Source organism: Adiantum capillus-veneris, chromosome 5 (assembly GCF_014529385.1).
Source record: "Adiantum capillus-veneris isolate H3 chromosome 5, ASM1452938v2, whole genome shotgun sequence".
Taxonomy (NCBI): domain Eukaryota; kingdom Viridiplantae; phylum Streptophyta; class Polypodiopsida; order Polypodiales; family Pteridaceae; genus Adiantum; species Adiantum capillus-veneris.
The window spans coordinates 99,700,769-99,721,617 of record NC_140935.1 but is presented as its reverse complement, the minus strand read 5'-3'; the positions used below and the strand labels follow the sequence as shown (position 1 = coordinate 99,721,617).

The 20,849-nt window shown below is 43.7% G+C and overlaps 1 pseudogene; it reads left to right on the top strand.

Moving 5' to 3' along the window:
- Positions 1-505: 505 nt before the first annotated feature.
- LOC147457810 (uncharacterized) lies at positions 506-9,661 on the top strand (annotated as a pseudogene).
- Positions 9,662-20,849: the final 11,188 nt, after the last annotated feature.

The window sequence follows — 20,849 nt, the reverse complement described above, 5'->3', positions numbered from 1 at the left end:
AAGAGGATGAAGAAGATGGAGAAGAGGGTGACCTCTTTCTCGCCTTTTTGTTCTCTTGTTTTCTCTCATCCCTCTTTGAATTATGGTGTAGGGAAGTGTGCCGTGGTCTTCTCCATTTAGGAGGTGTTGGAGAGTGTTTTTCCCTCCGTCTTCGTGGAGCCATCTCTGCCGAGGTGGCAGGAGACTGGCTTCTTTCTCGTTCTTTTGGTGGGGGCTCTATCGTTGAAACTTGAGTTCTCCTTTGGGAAGGAGAAGCGTCATCGAGTAGTAAATTTTTGAGCCCCTCGTACGGATCCTCTTCTTCTTCCCTTATCGGAGAGAGTCCTCTTTTGGAAGTCTCACTAGGAGGCCTCCTAGGTACTCTCGTGTGGCTATGGTGCAGATTGAAGGGTTGGAGGGGTCAGAACCGGTGGTTTCACTAATCACGCGATCTGGTAAAAATGTGGTTCCAACAGCCGATGTTAAGCTTCCAGATTGGACGACTCAAGAAGATGTATGGTTTTAGATGCCACAGTCAGTACCACCATTGAAATCATCAGGACCATCGACCATTGGTCTGGAAACAAACAATGGGAAGGACAGAAACAAGGATGATACTAGGGAAGGGGATAATTGGAATTCAGTTTGGAAAGAGGTCCTCAATTCACCAATACAAGTACCTTTGGGTTCACTACTGAAATTGGTTCCGAATTTTCATAATTCCTTGCTAAGTTAGAAGTCCAAAGAGCTAAGGGAAGTGGACATTGCGATAGCTGAAGGCGAGGGGGACGAGTCAACCCCATTGCTGGAAAGTAGGGCTTCGTGGGGAGATTGGAGAATACCATGGGTACGCAATTGATGTAGCACTTCACCTTGGAGGGATGGGTTGCCAGGGCTTGTTGTAGCCTAGAAACAAGATAGTTTACAAGCATAGGGGCATCATTAGTTGCTCTTCCATTAGCAAAATCAAAGCTATCAACATTCATTTCAATCTCTTCCTTTGTCAACCATACTAGAAAACTTTAGGTGTAAACTATTACTTGTACTTTGGCACTTCAAGCCTTAGTTTCTACTCCTCTTTACCTTCAAAGATAAGCACTCAAGTGTCTATACCCATGGCTCGAATATTATTAATTGCAAGGAATAGAAGAGAAGGTTCAACAAAGGCAAGAGAACACAGGTTCCTATCAAGCTTCTAATAGCTCAATAATGGTTAAGCCATAAGCAAGCCCCATAGGCTCCATTATTAAGACCATAGCTCTTGATGGTGTCCCCGTGAATTGCATAAAGCAGGCATGCTTCAAGGATGAAAAATCCCTATTCTACTTACTCTTTTGCAATTAATAACACCAACCATTTGTAGCAAGCTTGAGGACCTCTCTTCTTGAGCAAGAAAAGAGAAACAAATAGCTCTGATACCAATGTAACATTTAACGCACTAGTAACTTGTGTGTAGCAGAAATTGATAACATAGTGAGCATTTCATTTAAGAACAAGTTCCTAATGAGCATAGAGAGAGTACGTAATTGAGAAAGCAACATAGCAATTTACACCTAGCTAATTTGGCATTGAAAATACTTGAAAAGAGAGAGAAATAGAACAATTGACAACACTTGAGGACCAGGTTTACATGGAGCCAGTCCCCCCTCCATAAAGGCTTTGTATTATAGCTTCTCCTGATAGTAGCCGGTTTTTGGAAATCAAGAATAAAAAGAAAAAAGTGTATCTTTCCTCTATCCGAAGCACGGCAACACCACTGGAGGGCTCGATAATTCCCCGGTCAATCGGTGAGCCACGAATTCTCTCTCTCTCTCTCTCTCTCTCTCTCTCTCTCTCTCTCTCTCTCTCTCTCTCTCTCTCTCTCTCTCTCTCTCTCTCTCTCTCTCTCTCTCTCTCTCTCTCTCTCTCTCTCTCTCTCTCTCTCTCTCTCTCTCTCTCTCTCTCTCTCCCCCCCCCCCGGCCGCCACGGCACATGCGGCCCAGCTCTGAAGGCACCCCTGGCCATGGTCCATTACTGTCCATTCATTAGCCCCGGTTTTCAAAACCGCGACTACAAGAACCAACCCCAATCAGGGAGGAGTACCATACAAGGAAACGATAAAAAAATGTTTTTTATAGCATGCACCACCACCCCTTCCATGCTTGCAGGCGGTGGGTCGCCTCTCAGTTTGGCCACACCTTTCAATTATCACCAGAGGACAACTCCTCCCTCTCTTGCTCGGCTCCGCCAACCCACTATCTCTCTCTCTTGTCTTGCTCCTGTGTCACCTAGCCCAATGGGCGCATAAAACAAGCCTACTCCCTCTTTCTCCCATTGGCGGGCCGCCATGCTTGGACAAAGTCTCCTCTCTCTCTTTCATTATTCACTCTCTCTCTCACCCCTCTTGTCCATACCCCTCTCATCCAAACTCCTTTTCCTCCCTCTAGCGGGCCGCCATACCACCCTTCCCTCTCCCCTCTCATCCACACACTCTCGCCACCTCACCAAGCCCCTCTTCTCCCCTCTTGTTTGTCAACCTCTGGCAGACCGCCACTCACCCAAGCTCCCTCTCTCTCTCTCTCTCTCTCTCTCTCTCTCTCTCTCTCTCTCTCTCTCTCTCTCTCTCTCTCTCTCTCTCTCTCTCTCTCTCTCTCTCTCTCTCTCTCTCTCTCTCTCTCTCTCTCTCTCTCAGCCCCACATTACTTCCCCCCCCCCCCCCCCCCCCCCTCACCCCTCGCTAACTCTCTCACACTCTCTCCCTCGCTCTCGGTGTCGACCAGGCAGCCCAAACGGGCGCATAAATTTCTCTCTCTCCCTCTCTCTCTCTCTCTCTCTCTCTCTCTCTCTCTCTCTCTCTCTCTCTCTCTCTCTCACACACACACACACACACACACACATAGCACCCACCCAACACACACACACACCCCTTCACCCTCTCTCTCACCCTCATCCCCCCTACCCTGCTATCTCTCTCTCTCTCTCTCAGCCCCACCCCGTTGACCCCCTCTCTTCCTCTCGTTCAAGGCTGTAGGTGCAGCCAGCAAGACGATTCTCTCTCTATCTTCACACACCCCACCCAACCCTCATTCCCCCCCTCACCCCTTCCTCCCTCACTGGGCATCTCTCTCTCTCTCTCTCTCTCTCTCTCTCTCTCTCTCTCTCTCTCTCTCTCTCTCTCTCTCTCTCTCTCTCTCTAAACAGCCCGCAGGCGCAGCCAGTAAATAACTCCCCTCTCTCATCACACACACACACACACACACATTCCCCATCCCTCTCACCCCCCTCAACCCTCACGAGCTCCCTCTACCATCTCCCCACCCGTTTTTTGTAAGCCTGCACGTAAGCAAAAATATATATATATATATGTATATATATATATATATATGTATATATATATATATATATATATATATATATATATATATATATATATATATATATATATATATATATATATATATAAAATAAATCACTCTCTCCCTCGTTCCCACACTCACACACCCTCGATACTTACACAAACACTCTCACACACTCTATACACACACACACAACCCACGGCACATACACGAGCACACGGGCCTACATGCATGCATATAAACACATAGCACATGCACGCCACACACACCCACAAAAAATTTAAAAAACAACAAAGTTCCACGCCATCGACAAAAGAAAAAGGACGGTCAAATCACGTTGTGACAACGCAAAATCAAGAAGTGACGCCGAAGGCATGCCCCGGCCGGCTCCGAAACTGGCGAACGCACTACATCGACGCACCAGCAAGGCCCACCGTTCGTTGGCATCTCATCCATGATGCATCTCTGCAATAACATCCGTAGGTTATTATTATTTTCCAGTTTCAAGCCAAAACCTGTAAAAAGAACCCATTGTAAATTGCCACCTCTCTCTAGGTGATGGTCACAAAGGCCCACCTAGGAGATTTTCATTTTAAAATTCTCCTAAGACAAAGCAAGGGTCAACCATCTGGGACTCAACTCCTTGCTTTGTCTCTCCTGATTAGGGCCCTAACCTAATTAGGTTACCCTAACGTAATGCAGCCAACACCTATAAAAGGACACTGAGAGGGCACTATCGGGGGGGGGGGGGGTGAGTATCTGGTAGCATTTTGGCGAGGGGACTGGAAACACTTTCATCAAGAGAGAGCGGATTTTAGTGCAACATTTGGGGAATTAGCACTATGAGGAAGAAGCCATGTCCACACCTTGACTCCAAGGGTCGCCACACACTCATGAGAGTAGAAATCTCTGTGCCTATGAGTCACCTCTAGAGAACTCATTGTAGGCTCACTATAGATCTCTCTATCTATCTATCTATCTCTCTATCACCATAGTCGCCATCTTGCTGAAGATAAGGTTTTTGTAAATATTGCATTGAATCAGTTGTCCCTCACATCTTGAGGGGTTTTCATCACCAACGTCTCTCTCTCTCTCTCTCTCTCTCTCTCTCTCTCTCTCTCTCTCTCTCGGTGTGTAGTGTTTGTGCTATTTCAAATCATTGTTGTCCGCTTCCTAGCGGCTCAAAGCTAGGTGGTGCCCCCTGTTCATCTCACTGTGGCCAGCTCAACGTGCATTCTCTCCTGGTGTTTTGAGGTTGTCGGGGTGCGTGTCGCACTTTGCGCTCGTCATTTGGTGCCCCCACGGAGGAAGGCTTCTCGAAAACCTCCAGTTTACAATGCTGAAAACAACACATCGTCAATCATGGACAAGTGGCTAAAAGAATTCTCCAATTGGAGAACGGAAGAAGAAGAAGAGACTCAAGAAGCACTGACCACCTTCATCGAGGTGCTACTGCCAGGTTGTAGTGTCATCAATTTCCAAGAGGTAAGCTCCCCATCTCTCATTGCTCATGCTAATCACAAATCAAGAGCATCAAGTGGGAGGGCTATGAAATGTTGTCACTACCGTCAACCAAAGAATTTTGTCAATGAGTGTCGATAGAGGAGGTGAAGAAAGAACGGTGAGTTTTGCTTTTGAGAACCACAGCACTCTCACGACAGTCAGATTTTGTGTAGCACCAAGTGTTTTCTCTTTAATGGCTCGAGAAGAGTCGTCAACTACATCAAAAACCACAAAGTCCAAGCCACAAAGGCTAAAGCATTTGGTGGACGCAAGTGGACCTACGCTCTCTCTAGGCCTAGAGAGTTCCAGTGAAGTGCGACCACCCAAGCGCCACCGCCGCATGCAGAATGGAAAGCCGATTGCGGTAGACTCTTCTTGCCCAGTCTGTTCTGAACCTAATGTGGAGGATTGTGCCGACTTCAACAGACGGTAGAGGCATGTGGTGAAGGTGTCACCTTGTCAACACTTATGAAATTCTAGTAATCATTTCCCTACACCCGACATGGATAGTAACAATACGCTAGAAGTCTTTTCTGTTCGCTTCTTGCAACACATGCATGTAAATGTGTACATTGATAGGAAGATGTTCTACTAGCAAAAGATTGTTTTCCTATTTGGAGCAGAAATGCTCGATAAAATCCTGAGATCTCCACGTCCCATCATCTTACCCTTCTTGATTACTACCACTCTTTTGATTTTATTCCGTTCTAGCTTTGCAACCCTCTTAGATCCTGTTTTAAATCTATCCACCCAACCCTATAAGAAAATCGCCTATGAGCCGGTAATGTCATTTGTGATTTTTTATTTTTATTTTTAATTGTAATTTCCTGCTCATTGAGTTACTACCATGGCAAGTGTCTCTTTTCCCACATTCAGTGGAAAAAACGGAGAAGACATCACCATCGATTTCCTAGATGACTTTGACATCGCTTGTGTGGTTTCCAACAAGGATGATGATGCCTCACGGCCACGAATTTTTTCTCTACTGATGAAAGTAGAGGCCAAGTCTTGGTACAATGCTTTGCCCCAAGCTACCAAGAATGCATGGGACGTACTACGTGTTGCCTTTGTGAAGAGGTTTGGTGGAGGCACAACCTCAGAAAAGTTAGCGCAGTTGTTGACAGAGTTAAAGTAGGGGGGTCTGCTAGAGTATGCCACTTACGAATCCAAGTTTGTGGATTTGTGGGAGCGATAGGTTGTCTCACTGGAGGAAGGTGAAGGACCGTTTCATTGCTGTCCTGTGGTTGCCGCTTAGAGAGAAGGTAAAGGGGAGATTCCCTGCAATGTATGAGTTGGCAGTGGAAGTAGCCCGTGTTAAAGACAAGAAGCTGCGCATGCAAGCAAGAGTCAACGAGTCAGAGGAATCGATCTCAATCCAACTAACCCCAGTGTGACTGCAACAGCCGCTCATAGAACCCAACCATAAGAGGTATCATAAGAGCAACAAGACTTGTTGAGTCACATCACTAATCAGCTTGAAGTTTATATGTGCATCTGGTGCAGCAAGGGCACTCACCTATCAGAAATCCAGAGCAAGGGAGAGGACAACAGAGGCAAAACCAGGAGTACTACTGCTACAATTGTGGGGAGGACGGCCATGGCATGTATTACTGTCTACATCCAAGAAGTTAAAACTTCAATAGAGGAGAATGACAGAATCAGATCTCTCCACCAAGGGTGAGACCACCGCCACCCAGGCAACCAATCCCACCTGTTCAAATCCCACCACCAGCCGTGCAACCACACAAGTTCAAGTCCTACAGCCACCAATGCAACTACCGCCACAATCACCACTTACACTCATCCTATGCCCACCACCAATTGGCAACCACACACTAAGTTTCATTGGTCTTGCAAAAGAGCTCAAGATGAAGATAACAAAAGAAGGATCAAGCGATAAGTTTGTTCAAATCACTGAAGCAGTGGAACAAGAGGTGAAAGAATCAAAAGATGCTACCCCAGTGAGGGAGGTAAGTCGAGAAAATCATGTTACAAATGTTAGTACATCTCTAACCTTGGATGAAATAGACACAAAAGCGATCAATCGACAGCATTGGGCAGTAAGGGTAAGAAGGTGTAAAGTGTTGATCAAGCCTCGTCAGAGTAAGAGAAATGCAAAGAGCATGGAAGATAAAAGAGAAGAGAAAGACCAGCGTGCTAGTAAGGCTTTGCAGAAGATGGACAACGTATCAAGAAAAGGGGAGGGCTTTGGAAACAGAAGCATGTGCACCAGCATGGACCAAGGACAGTGTAGCAAGCTGAAGGTATCCTGTATCAAGGACGTTTCACCAAAGGACCATAACGAAGAGGTAAGTATGAATGAAGGTTTGGAGCTAGATATTGTTCCAGAGGCTTGGCAGCCGAGCAAGACTTTATTGTGTTGGTTTTTCCAGTCGTGGCAGTAAACAAGATTTTTTAGACAGTTGGAGCTCACCACACCAACAATGCAGCCATATATGGTGGATTCTTGGCACACTCTTGGGAATCATAATTTTCAGTTCTGCCTTTGCAGAAGCTAAGATGTTCACTTTTCTCTCGCTACTAGTGGTTACAAATTTGATTCTATTTGGCATGCAGATTTTATTTTTCAAACACTACAGATAATGATCCTATTCTTCACCTGGGGGAGAACACTGGCATAAAGTTCTAGAAGCCATGGGCTTCCCATTTAATCGGGCCACACTATTCCAAGGTACAGGCTATCATCCGGACATGTTAACAGGTTCATGGATATCCCAAAACTCTCACCAATGGCCAAATGCAATGGCTAGTTTAGAAGGCAACTCGATATCGCCTCCTACGGATCAACTGAAGAAGAATCAAAGGCAGGGCTAGAGGCATGAATGCCTCTAGCCAAAAGCGGAGGGCTAATGATAGCTGGTTTTTGGAAATCAAGAAAAAAAAGAAAAAAATTATCTCTCTCTTTCATTATTCACTCTCTCCCTCACCCCTCTCTTCCATACTCCTTTTCCACCCTCTAGCGATCGTCATACCACCCTCCCCTCTCATCCACACACTCTCGCCATCTCACCAAGCCCCTCTCCTCCCCTCTTGTTTGTCAACCTCTGGTGGACCACCACTCACCCAAGCTCTCTCTCTCTCTCTCTCTCTCTCTCTCTCTCTCTCTCTCTCTCTCTCTCTCTCTCTCTCTCTCTCTCTCTCTCACACACACACACACACACACACACACACATCCCCCCCTCCCCAGCCCCACATTTCTTCCTCCCCTCTACTCACCCCTCGCTAACTCTCTCACACTCTCTCCCTCGCTCTCGATGTCGACTAGGCAGCCCGAACAATAAATTTCTCTCTCTCTCTCTCTCTCTCTCTCTCTCTCTCTCTCTCTCTCTCTCTCTCTCTCTCTCTCTCTCTCTCTCATAGCACCCACCCAACACACACACCCCCCTTCAACCTCTCTCTCACCCTCATCCCCCCTCGCCCGCTATCTCTCTCTCTCAGCCCCACCCCGTTGACCCCCTCCCCTCTCTTCCTCTCGTTCAAGGCCGCAAGTGTAGCCAGCAAGCCGATTCTCTCTCTATGTACACAAACCCACACACACCCCACCCAACCCTCATTCCCCCCTCACCCCTTCCCCCCCCCCCCTCCCCCCTGTTAGCGGGTACGCCACGACGGACAATGAAGCACAGCGAGAACACAGACCAACAAACTGTCAATCCGAGGACGTAGCTGACCCGACTAGGGCATGAAGGCAATCTCTGGGTTGTCAACCCTGAGCTAGACACTAACAACACTCTACAGTCACTGATCCTACCACAACACTACCATAAAGCAAAGAAACAGACAACGCATCCTATGAAACACTACAAGCTCGAAACAGTCTCAAATCATATCGGAATGACTAGAAATCAGAGGGCAAGACTCACAAGGACATATCCTATATGGCCAAACACCTAAACCCTGAAAACCATAACTGTAAGACCTCTAATCGTTGTCGCGATAGACTCAAAACAACAATTTCCAAAGTGTCCGGAACTGATCTACAAAGACATCAACACGAAGAGCTTCTCGCCCTGATTCTAACGACTACTTGATCATTCAGGTCGGATGTCATTTGAGGTACTTACGACCAAATATAGCTCCTAGCAGGCGAGCTCGCGATGTGGTCCTCGGCTTGCATTGCTTGCGTCGACGCGGAGAGCTCCTCGATGCTAACACGCTCCTACTCTCATATCTGCAATGTGATTAGTGTGTGTGACGGTGTGTGTGCGTGAAGCTCACTACTGTGTGCTGCAGAACCCACGACTGTATATTAATTGAGATAACGTAATGTGTTTTTTACAAAGCCTTAGGTTTCAGCTTATATACCAAGCCTTCAAACCTAATGTCCAGCCAAATGATCTGAATTGTCCCTAGGCTTCTACAGAGCTTAATTACAAGAAACTGAGTTGGCTTTACTCATGATACAAGCATCTGCGGCCAAAATACAAGTGCCGACTTAAAATATGAGGTTCCCGTAAACATTACAAAAGTGGTCGTAATGGCTCAAAATAATAATAACGGGATATTCGATGACGTCCATGAACTCGTATCTTCATGTTGCAGCATCCATCTTCATCTTCATTACTTCATCACCATCTTCATGTGGAATCTTTATAGAATCTTTGAGGAATCTTTAATGGAATCTTTATGGAAACGTTGTTGAAAGGGCATTCTTTCAACACTCTCCCCCTCCGAATTCTTGTCGTCCCCGACAAGACCCTATGTCTTTGCTGCCCTTGACGAGTTCTTGATGTCTTGGTGTTGGTTGAAGTTGTTGTGGCAACCTCTTCTGCAGTTGGTTGCTTTGCTTGATGTTCAAGCTGCCTTGAAGTTGTACCTGTAGTGTATCTGAAGCCTGGAACTCTCCCCCTCCGATTGGTTGTTGTATCTTGAATTGCATGAGGTTGTATCGACTTGTTGGTGCAGCAGTTCGTTGTCATTGTAGCTCTAGTTTGCTTTTCCTGTGGTTGTTATCTGGCAGTCGTACCTGTAAGTTGACTTGAAGCTTTGTCAAGCTGTTTTTTGGCCTCTCCCTTTTGACTTGTTAGTAGATTTGCAATTATTAGTGTGGGGATATCGTGGTTCTTCTTGTTATAAAAAATAAAAGAGTAAAAGTAAAATGTAGCGTATATACAAAATGAAGGTCTTAGATACCTGGATAAGACTAAAGGGAAAAACCCAGTGGGAAAAAATGTCTTTAGTCATAATTAAATGCGAGGCTATATGTACTTAGGTTCTGATGTTATAGAGTTATGATGAGTTAAAGTACATATGGCTATATGGCTACTAGTATGGGCTTGATATACATGGATAAGTGTTAGTAGCTTGAAGTCAGAGTCATTGTTGTTGAGCAAAGGCTTATAAAACCTGTTTCCGCTTCGTCATCATCATTTGTTTGTGTAAGTGCATGGGTGGAATAAAAAAGAGTGCCTAATGCATATGTCCAATGATGGGACATCTATATGCTTGCACAGAGTTATGCATATTAAACAAGATGCGGTGCGAGAGAAGAGTATTGATGGGTTCTTCATGGAGTTAGTGTAGCAAGCAAAACATATAGCATGAGTGCTTCAAAAGCTTTCACTACTCACAAGAAGGGTTTTCGTTGTCGAGGTTTTTCACTCTTCCTCACTTTGTCAAGTGCGTGAGTGTTTTGTTTTGACTACTCCGCCTTCTCCACCTTATATATTATATGGACTTTGACTCTTATGCTCACCTCTTCCAGCATGAGCGACATGACTTTATGTATGCTCAACTCTCCAACTTGAGCTTATACCTATTAGCTAGACTCATAGACCACAGAAAAATATTAACTTGAAGCTTGGGTCTAACACTTTGCTCATTTAATGGCTTAGATGCCCGACTCTAGAGTCTTATGCCATGTAAGTTTAATGGCGACTTGGACTTACCTGATCGCGGCCTGAAATCCAATTCCATATGCTTTTGATGTTTAGGCCTTTCTCGTTAGTTTCTGTTTGAGATGCCATGTTGTCCAATACATTGGCATATATCTGCTCTTCATTCCTTGGTAGCAAATTGTGGTCGCTTGATGAAACAGGTAATGATTTTGAAGCAATGGTGGATGAAGTCTTCTTCTTCCAGATAGTGTTCTTCAAAACTGTGACCTCCGCATTTACCGTTGCTTTCTTTTTGTTGTTAAGAGGCTGTAAAGGAGTTGTGTATCTTTCTTGTTGTTGAGCCTCAATCTCGGATTTTGGAACCCACATTGTTCTTGGGCCTGGTGTGATCTCCTTTGCCACTTGCCTTGTTTCTTCTTTGAATTGATGGTACCTTGTCTTTAATTTCCAAATATGGCTGTTACTTTTGTAAAAGCCTTGCTCTTGTAGTAATTGACGAGGGATCCATCTATAGGTTGTAGTACTCTTGGGTGTAGCGGGTGGCTGCTCTTCATTTCTTGATGTTTCTTGCTTTTCCTTGGTGATTCCTTGATAAGCTACTACCTTAGGTAACCAGATTTGAAAGTTACCCTCATAGAATCCTTGTGCTTCGAGTAACTCGACTGGAATGAATCTTTGGACTTGCTTGGAGGTGATCTTCACTTGACTTTGTTGGGTAGTCTGGTAGAATTCTGATTTCATTACTCAAACTTGTCGTATGGTTTGTCCAGTGGAAGACCTTCTCTTTTACTTTTTGTACTTGTCCTTTCTTTTGGTTGAGTTATGTGATTGACGTTGACGGCTTTGTTGATTCCTGACTGAGTGGTTGTCATGGGATGGATATCGCCATGCTGTTATCTTGGGCTTGTTTACCTAAACATTTGAATTTCCTTTCTTGTAGCCTTGTGCAATAATTGACTCGCTTGATGTGATCCATCCTGTTACCTTTGCTTGTTGAGGTTGTTCCTGTGATTGTATCCAAATTGGATCATTAACTTTAATATGTGCCTTGGATACTAGCACTTGGTTGACCTGTTTTGACTTCCTTTGCAGACGTTCGGGCGATGGAAACTTTGGTTGATAGACTTTTTGTTTGGGTTTCCATTGTTTTGTTGATGGTTTGGCTTTTGATGTAGAGGCTTTGTCTTGCTCTTGCATTGGTTGGGCTAGAGACTGTGGGCTTACTTTAGCTTTGCCTTTTTCAATAGCCAAGAATCTTTGAACTGTGGTAGGCTTGACCTCTGTTTCCACTTGATAGCTTGTCGTGATGACCATTGTTGAAGATTTAGGCTCGTTTTCAAAGACTTGTGCCCATGGCTTGGACAAAATCAAGTGTGTTCCCATTTGTCGAGAATCTACCACCAAGAATTTTGCTTTGACATTTTGTGAGTGTAGTTGGAGAGTAGCTTCTGCAATCCCCATACTTATAACATCTACTTCAGGTGAGAGATTTACCTTTATCTGAATATCATAAAGCTTTGGCTTACCTATAAGTAACCACATGCCATATGACATGACATTAGTCGTGGAATTTGTATCAATTTCTGCCATAAAATTCATCTTGACTCCGTCTTGTGCACTTAGCAAAAAGTTGATCTTCTTTGGTACTAGATTGCTTGTGTTCTCTTGAGTGACTTGAGCAATCTTTGGCCTGGACTCCTTGTCGTCTGAGGTTCCAGTGGTGAGAGATGCATCATGTGGTGGTGATTTGCATCTAGCACTTTGGATAGCTTTCATACCTCCCTCCGTTGTAGCAAGTGTAGCAATACCACCCAATGATATTGTAGACATCATTGAGGTATTCACTTCTTGCCTATCTGACCCTTCATTATATGAATCACAAGTAGGATCACCCATAGAGTCATTTGTCTTGACTTTGAGTTCATCATACTCAGATTATTCATTTGTCTCGCACATAACCCTTAGCATGTAGTAGGGGACTATGTCATACCCATTCTCATCGCAGAATTTTGTTGGTGTGGTCTCATTAACACAGACATCCAAAGTAGCCAATATCTGAGTCCACTCTAGCGGTTCTAACGCCTCTTCCGGAAAAGGTTCTCTTATGTAAGCATCATCTTCTAAGACCCTCTCTAAGGAATTCTCATTTCTCCCAAAGTCACTACACTCCGATGCTCCGCACATCCAGATTTCTTTCTTTTTGCCCATCCACGGATGGTCTGTTGATCCACTTTGTGTTGCAGAATCAAAATCTTCCACGGGCGTTCTAGTTACATCTTGGTAACTATGATTTCTCGTATTTACACGTGTTGTGGTTTCAGCATGTCTCAAATATAGATAATCATAACCCCAATCTTGTACCATCTTGAGTTGCCTCATGAATGGTCTTCCAAGGATGATTTCATAGTTATTTTTCTTCCCAAAGTCAACTATGGCAAAAGTATGCGCATACTCTATACCACAAGAAGACACCACTATAGCTTCTAGCAATCCCATGGGTCTTTCCACATGCCCATCAACTAACTGTAATTTTATTTTGGTTGTTCTAAAGGAGGGCCTACCCCATTTCTCCCATGTTCGTTTTGTTGCTATGGCAATTCCTGCTCCGCTGTCAAGTATAGCTTTCGTTTCAATCCCATTGTACTCGACCGTCAAAGTGGCATTACCATCTTCTCCTTCACAGTACTCTTCTACTTTGTTCAGAGGTACCGGTCTTACATTTGATCTAGGCTTCTCGATCTCATCTAGCTCTTTTTCCAGGAACCTTAACGGGCTTTTGAATCCAGATTTTTCCAAGCATTTTCCTATATCCGTCCACATACTTGGCCTGATTTTTAAAAGTTCTTCCAACGTAATTGTGCAGTTCACTGGCGTGGATAGCAAGTCATTCAAAATTTTTGTGTCCAATTCTTTTGTCCCTCCTAGCCTCTGTGATGGAACTCTCACAATCTCAGACTTTGCCTCAAAATCTCCCATGTACTGTGGCAATGTTCTTAACGATGCAGGTCTACTATCTTCGGAGGCTATCGATCCTACATCACCATAATATGACCTCACATCAACACTCATTTGTGGTCTATCTAATGTGATTTCAAGAAATGGTGCTGGTCCAGCATCCTCTTCTCTTTTTTGGGCATCTCGGACAGCCTTCCATAACTCCTCTAGCCACTGCTCCTCAACTATAGGAACATAGGGTGGGAAATCCCTCATTGATTCATCTGTTGTATTTTGGACTACCCTCGAGTCTTGCGACCTTGGCAGTGGTTCTTCTCTATGATCCACCTCTTCTCTAGGCAATTCGTTTACTTTAATGCTCTCGTCTTTGTGCACTGGGGTGACTATCCTATCCTTCACTTCTGGTGGAGGTGGTTCTAGCAATTCTTGAGCAGTTTCAATGAGCTGCTTACACATTTCTAGCCTGTGCTTCTCTAGTTCAAGATAAGGATAAGTCATCCATCTTTGTTCTAAGGTCTGTCTATTTTTCAATCTAGCCTCATAAGCCTGTAAAATCGCGTCTAAAGGCTCATTCACTTTGTCCACTAGGACAGATCCTCCTGAACTAGCACTCTTGGGTGCTTCAGCTGGTTTAAGGGTTTCAACTTCCCTTTGCTGTGTCTGTTGCTCTTAAGTTGTTTCCAACTCAACTGTAACGGCTTTTTCTTCCCCTTTTTCCCTTTCTAGTCTCGCTTTCATTCTAGTCCTTCTTGCTCGTCTAGAGTTTCTACGGCTTTTGGAACTCTTACTAGTCTCTCCATCTGTAGGCTTCTGCTCTTGCACTTTTGCTTGTGCTCTTGTGATAACGTTTACAGGAGCAACTTTCTTACTTTCATCTTCTTGTTGTTTAAGCACCTGTTCTTTTGCAATTGTTTCTTGCTCTATTGTTGTTGTCGTCTCTCCTTTTGTTGCGGCTCGTTCTTTCTCTGATTTGTTGGTAGAAGGAAAGGTAACATGTGGTTGCATTTTACCTTTCTTTCTTGGATTCTTAGGACAATCCAAAATCATATGTGTGATTGAACACTCATTACAATATACATTTATCATGATATCATGGTGTGGACAATCCTTAATCAAGTGATCACTACTACCACATCTGTCGCATGGACGTATTGGTTGTTGTGGCAATACTTGATATTGACCTTGAAGTGGCCTCTGATCTACCACATTTCTTTCTGTTTGAAGCTCATGACTCACATATGCATTTCTAGCAGCTATGGGTCTTTCACTTAAGAACACTTGTTCCACTACAGGATGATATCTAGGTGGTTGAGACATAACATGCTCAAACCCTGGTGGAGTCTTAGGTCTATAGTCAGGACAATGTTGCGTGTGGAAATCCAACCCAAGTATGAGGTGCTTGTCGTGCTTGCTAACTAAGGTGCTTAATGTGTTTGTGGGAACCTTGCCCAAGCATGAGGTGCTTCTTATGTTTAAATGACTAAGGTTCGTGAAGTGTTCAATTCAAACATGATCTCTCAAGAGGCATAAAATATTTTCATGCTTAAATGACTAAGGTGCTTGAAGTGTTCAATTCAAACATGACATGTTCAGAAGCATAAAAGACACATGTCAAGAGCCTCCCCATTTGGCCCTCATGATGTGCTTGAATCCTATTGGATAGGCTTTAAAGGGGTCCAATGAGAATTTAGATGCATAAAAATAAATGATTAATTTCTTTCTCTTAAAGAGGAAAAAGAGGACACGTGTCCAAATGATATAATTAAATAATATGAGAGAGAGAGAGAGAGGTGGACCAAGCATGAGAGGGGGTACACTCTCCCCGCCCCCCCACTCTCTCTCTCATTGTGTGAAGTGAAAAGTGCAAGAGCTTTATCTCCTTCTCCAAGCTTGTTGAGAAGTTGAGAGCCTACATCAACACTCTTGGCTATGAAATGCAAATCCAACCAAGAGCCATGCTTCAATGCTTAAGCTTTCCATCTTCTTCATCTTCATTACTATGCTATTATGCTATGCTAAGCAAGAAGAGTGATGATAAATGAGGAACTATTCTTTCTCCTATGAATGATTATTCTTCCTCTTCCCTACCCTCATTCCCCGCTAGCTCTCTCCATCTTCGAAGGTGTTTGAGGCCTTGGGACTGAGGCTTGGGATAGTCAATGATTTTTGCAAAGTTTGTGTTATGCTCGTGATGCATAAAGATTTCCATCTTCATTGCAGCACCTGGTCACAAGGAACACAAAGATTGTACTGTACTAAGTCTCTCTTGATGGGAGAATCTATAATACAAACGCCTTTTGGAAGGGGGACCGGCTCCAAGTAAATCCGGTCCTCGACTATTGTCATGTTCTCTAATACTCTCTCTTGCAAAAGTATCGTTCATGCCAAGTTAATTAAGTACTATGTTTATGTTGCTACCATCAATTAATTTCACCCTCTATGTTCTCAAAGTATTCTCACAACAATGCTCACTCTAATCCTCTTAATTCCGCATTCTCAAAGTTCATAGGCCATTTCCATTACAACAACTTTGCAACCCACCCCACCATGTGCACTCACTTATCCCTCTAAAAATATATTTCATTTAAAAAAATGTATCTATCCTTTTTTATGTAAATTCAAATCCTCAACCTAAACATAATTGTCATAAAATCTAATATCTAAACAACGCAAATGATTTTCTCATATTAAACTGATCATTTAATATGGGAGAATAAACGAAAAGCAGGGGTTAGAATATAGACATGTGCTTCCAGATCTATCTCACCATGGGGCCAATGGTAAAGGGTCCAAATGAGAGAATTTATGTCAAAGAGCAAGGCTAACCAATGGAGCTTAAAAGACCTTAGGGTTAGCTTCATTGAAGACCTCCAAAGGTTAGTGTTAAAAAGTCCTTTGACCTTAGGTAATCTAAGGCTGAGCTTGAGGTGGGGAACCTAGCCCAAGCTTGAGGTGCTTGTCGTGCTTGATGACTAAGGTGCTTGAGGTGCTTGCCGTGCTTGCTGAGTAAGGTGCTTGAGGTGCTTGTCGTGCTTGTTGACCAGGGAGCTTGAGATGCTTGTGGGAACATTACTCAAGCTCGAGGTGCTTTGTCATGCTTGTTGACTAAGGTGCTTAAGGGTAAGGTGTTCCACAAAAGTAAAAAACTATTCCTACAAGGAGAGGGAGAGCCCTACAAGAGGGGACTAGAGAGAGAACACACACACACACCCTCACACAAGGCAATCTTGATACAAAGAAAGCAAAAAGAACACTTGTCAAGCTCCTCCTCATGTTGCCCCATGGTGTGCCTAAAGCCTATTGGTTAGCCTCTCAAGGGGTCCAATTATAAATTAGTAGATTTAATTAATTGTTTTTGCAATTATCAAGTCTTCTCTCTCAAAGGGGAAAGGGGGACACTTGTCCCAAGGCTAGCATGCTTTCTTGATATGCATCCTACTTGTGGTTGGCCAGGCTTGCAGAGGTCCAATGAGCTTCAAGCTTGTGCTAGAAGAGGGGGTCGACCAAAGCAAGTAGGGGGCATGCTTGAGGGGTATACTCTCCCATACATACTCACACACTCTCTCATAGTGTGAAGTGCAAAATGCAAGAGCTCCATCTCCTTCTCCAAGGTAGTAGAGAAGTTGAGAGCCTACACCAACACTCTTGGCCATGAAATGAAAATACAACCAAGAGCCATGCTTCAATGCTTAATCTTCTCATCTTGTCCATCTTCATTACTATGCTATTATGTATGCTAGCAAGAAGAGTGATGATAAGAGAGGAACTAATTCTTTCTCCTATGAAATGTTTCTTCTTCTTCTTCCCTACCCTCATTCCCCGCTAGCTCTCTCCACCTTCAAGGTGTTTGAGGCCTTGGGACTAAGGCTTGGGATAGTTAATGCTTTGCACAAAGTTTATGCTCGTGATGCATGAAGCTTTCCATCTTCATTGCATCACCTAGGTCACAAGGAACACAAAAATTGTATTGTACCAAGTCTCTCTTGATGGGAGAAACTATAATACAAATTTTTATTGGAGGGGAGACCGGCACCACATAAATCCGGTCCTCAACTGTTGTCATGTTCTCTAAACTATCTCTCTCTCTCTCTTGAAAAAGTATTGTTCATGCCAAGTTAACTAAATGCTATGTTTATGATGCTACCATCAATTAAGTTCACCCTCTATGCTCACAAAGTAATTCCACAAAAGTGCTTCTTCTAATTTCCGCTACTCTCAAAGTTCATAGGCCATTTCCATTACATTGGTATCAGAGCATTTGGTTTATCTTTTCTTGCTTAAGAAGAGAGGTCCTCAAGTAGCCTATAAATGGTTAATTTTGTTAATTATATTAGGGTAAGTGGGATTGGGATCTATTATCGGTTTTGTTGAGCCCACTATGTGGGATGTGGTGCACACCTTGGGAGCTTTAGACTTAATAATGGGGTCTTTTTAGACTTGCCTATGGATTTACCATTATTGAGCCATAAGAAGTCCAAAAGGAGCTAGCCTTCGGCAATTCTGCGATATTAGACCCAGTCCATTACTCTCTATAATTAACCACTTTGAGCCGTGGGTGTAGATACTTAAGTGCCGATTTTCAAAGGCTAAGAGGAGAGGCAACTAAGGTTTTGAATTGCCAAAGCATACACTAAGTAAGTACACAAATTTTGTTAGCATGGCTGAGAATAAGCAAGAGAGTAGAATGAACATTCATAACTTTGATTTTGCACATGAAGGTGTCTAATGATGATGCCCCATGTTTGTCAATTATCTTGTTACTAGGTTGCAGCAAGCTATGGGAAACCCTACTTTGCAAGCCGAAGTTACTCAACAACTTCGCACTTATGGGATTTTCCTTCCTCTCCAAGAGGAGAGAGAGAGAGAGCTTAGGAGGCCTCTTGAAGAGACCCCCAAAAGAAGAATCTCTCCCGCCAACTCCTCCTAAGAGCAAACGTTCAACCCACAGTCCTTCTCCTTGTCACTCCGAAAGGGAAGAGAGGAAACAAAGGAAGAAAAGGGCAAGAAAGAGGCCACCCTCTTCTCCTTCTTCTTCTCCTTCCTCCTCTTCTGACAAAAGCTATGGCTATTCTCCTAAAGAATACAAGAGGGGAGGATCGCAAATCATTCCCTGCATGGTGAAGGTTACAAAAACTCAAGAAGTTCAAAGAAGGAGGAAAGAGTATCTCTTTTCTCACCTATGATGGCACCTTTAGTACCACCGACAAAGTATTCGCCTTCATCCATCAATTTGATGCGGCCTTTGGAGATGAGGGCTTCACAGAGTCCTCCAAGCTATGCCATGTAGCTATGCATTCCAAGTTTCCATCATGAAGCAATTCCTTGCAAGTGATGCAAAGGATAAAGTGCTCACCGCATGGCACAGTTTGAATCTTCTCTCCCATGAGTCTATTCACAAATATGTGGACAAGTTTTGGGACTTACATCACAAGGCTACTGTCTTCCAAAAGATAGAATTTACCAAGCAAAAGCAACAGTTTTGTGTGGGATTACCTAAAGAGATGGCCTAATATGTCAACTCCCAACGGCCTGGTTCTATCACCGAAGTAATCCACTACACCATGGTTGCTTCGCGCATCAATTTCCAACAAGGGGATAGACGGAATGTCAAGCCCATGGAAAACAAAGACAAAAATGATGCAAAGGGGAAAACCAACGCCCAAAATTCTTCCCAAGGCAATTCCAACAATAAAAACAACAATCAGTCCAAGGAGAAGGGAGTTTTCAAAGGTAAAAACAAAATCTCTTCTAAAGAGATTGAAGCGTTTTGCAAGGACCATAAATGTTTTAAGTGTGGGGAGCAAGGACATGGCTATCGTTCTTGCCCCAAGAAAAATGCCCACAGTGAGACTCCTAGAGCTTTCACCATCGAAGCTCCAAAAGAGGATGCTCATTGCAAAGGTGCACCTCTCTCCTATGCTTGGAGAAAAGTAAGGGAGCATGATGCATTCATCTTGTTTGACCCTGGCTATACTCACAACTTCATATCAATGGAGTTGGCCACCAAGTTGGGCATTCAAGCTTTCGAGATGGGAGACGATGTAACGGTCGACACTGCTTTCAAGGGACAGCGAGCCTCCGTTACTCCCTCGATTGGGAAGTTGAGGCTTCATGTCCAAAGCTATGTCGACAAAGAAGACTTTTTCATCTCTCCTCTCCAACATGAGAATGCTATCTTAGGGGCACCATGGTTCAACCGCATGGCTGCCAACATGAAGTTTCGTGAAAGGAGAATCTACTTCGCCTACAAGGGAAAGAACATGTATATAGATGCTAGTGAGTTTGGTCGTACTATACCACTTGTAAATCCTCCTGCTTTTGTTAAATCAATGAAGAGCTCAGTTTCTACGTACATGATTTTTGTCAAAGATTCCTTAAAAGGTCTTAATGTTTCATCAAATGTAAATGGTAGGAATCAAAAAGAGTTAGATTTGTCTAATTTTTGAAAAGGATTCCAAGATGTGTTCATCGATGATATCCTATGGACTTACCTCCAAAACGAGGGGATGATGACCATCAAATTGAGCTCCTACCAGGATGCTCACCGCCTAACAAGCCTCCTTATTGAGTTTCTCAAGCTCAACAAGAGGAGATCATGAGGCAAGTACAAGAATTGTTTGACAAAGGGATGGTGAGGCCTAGCTCCTCTCCCTTTTGTTCTCCAATCCTTTTAGTGCAAAAGAAATATGGTACATACCGTATGTGTATTGACTATCGAACACTAAACCATATCACTATCAAAAACAGCTTTCCCGTGCCTCGGGTAGAAGATCTGTTTAATAAGCTACAAAGCTCTACCTACTTCAGTATGATTGACCTTAAAAGTGGCTATCATCAAATAAGGATAATGGATGAAGATATCCTAAAGACCGCATTTTGTACAATGTTTGCTCAATTTCCAATAAGGGGCTAAGAAATATCTGAAGCCCATGGAAAACAAGAACCGTAACGAGCCTAAGGGGAAGGACAATGTCCAAAAGTCTCCCAAAGGCAACGCCAACAACAACAAAGCTAAGGAGAAGGGAGTTTATAAAGGCAAAAATAGACTCTCTCCTGAAGAGCTAGAGCGTTATCGAAAAGATAACCGTTTTTTCAAGTGTGGGGAGCAAGGGCATGCCTATCGTGCTTTCCCCCACAAGAATACATGCCTTATGGCTGATTTGGGTGTTGGAGAGGACACTGCCAACACTATCTACACTGACAGTTAGAGCGCATTGG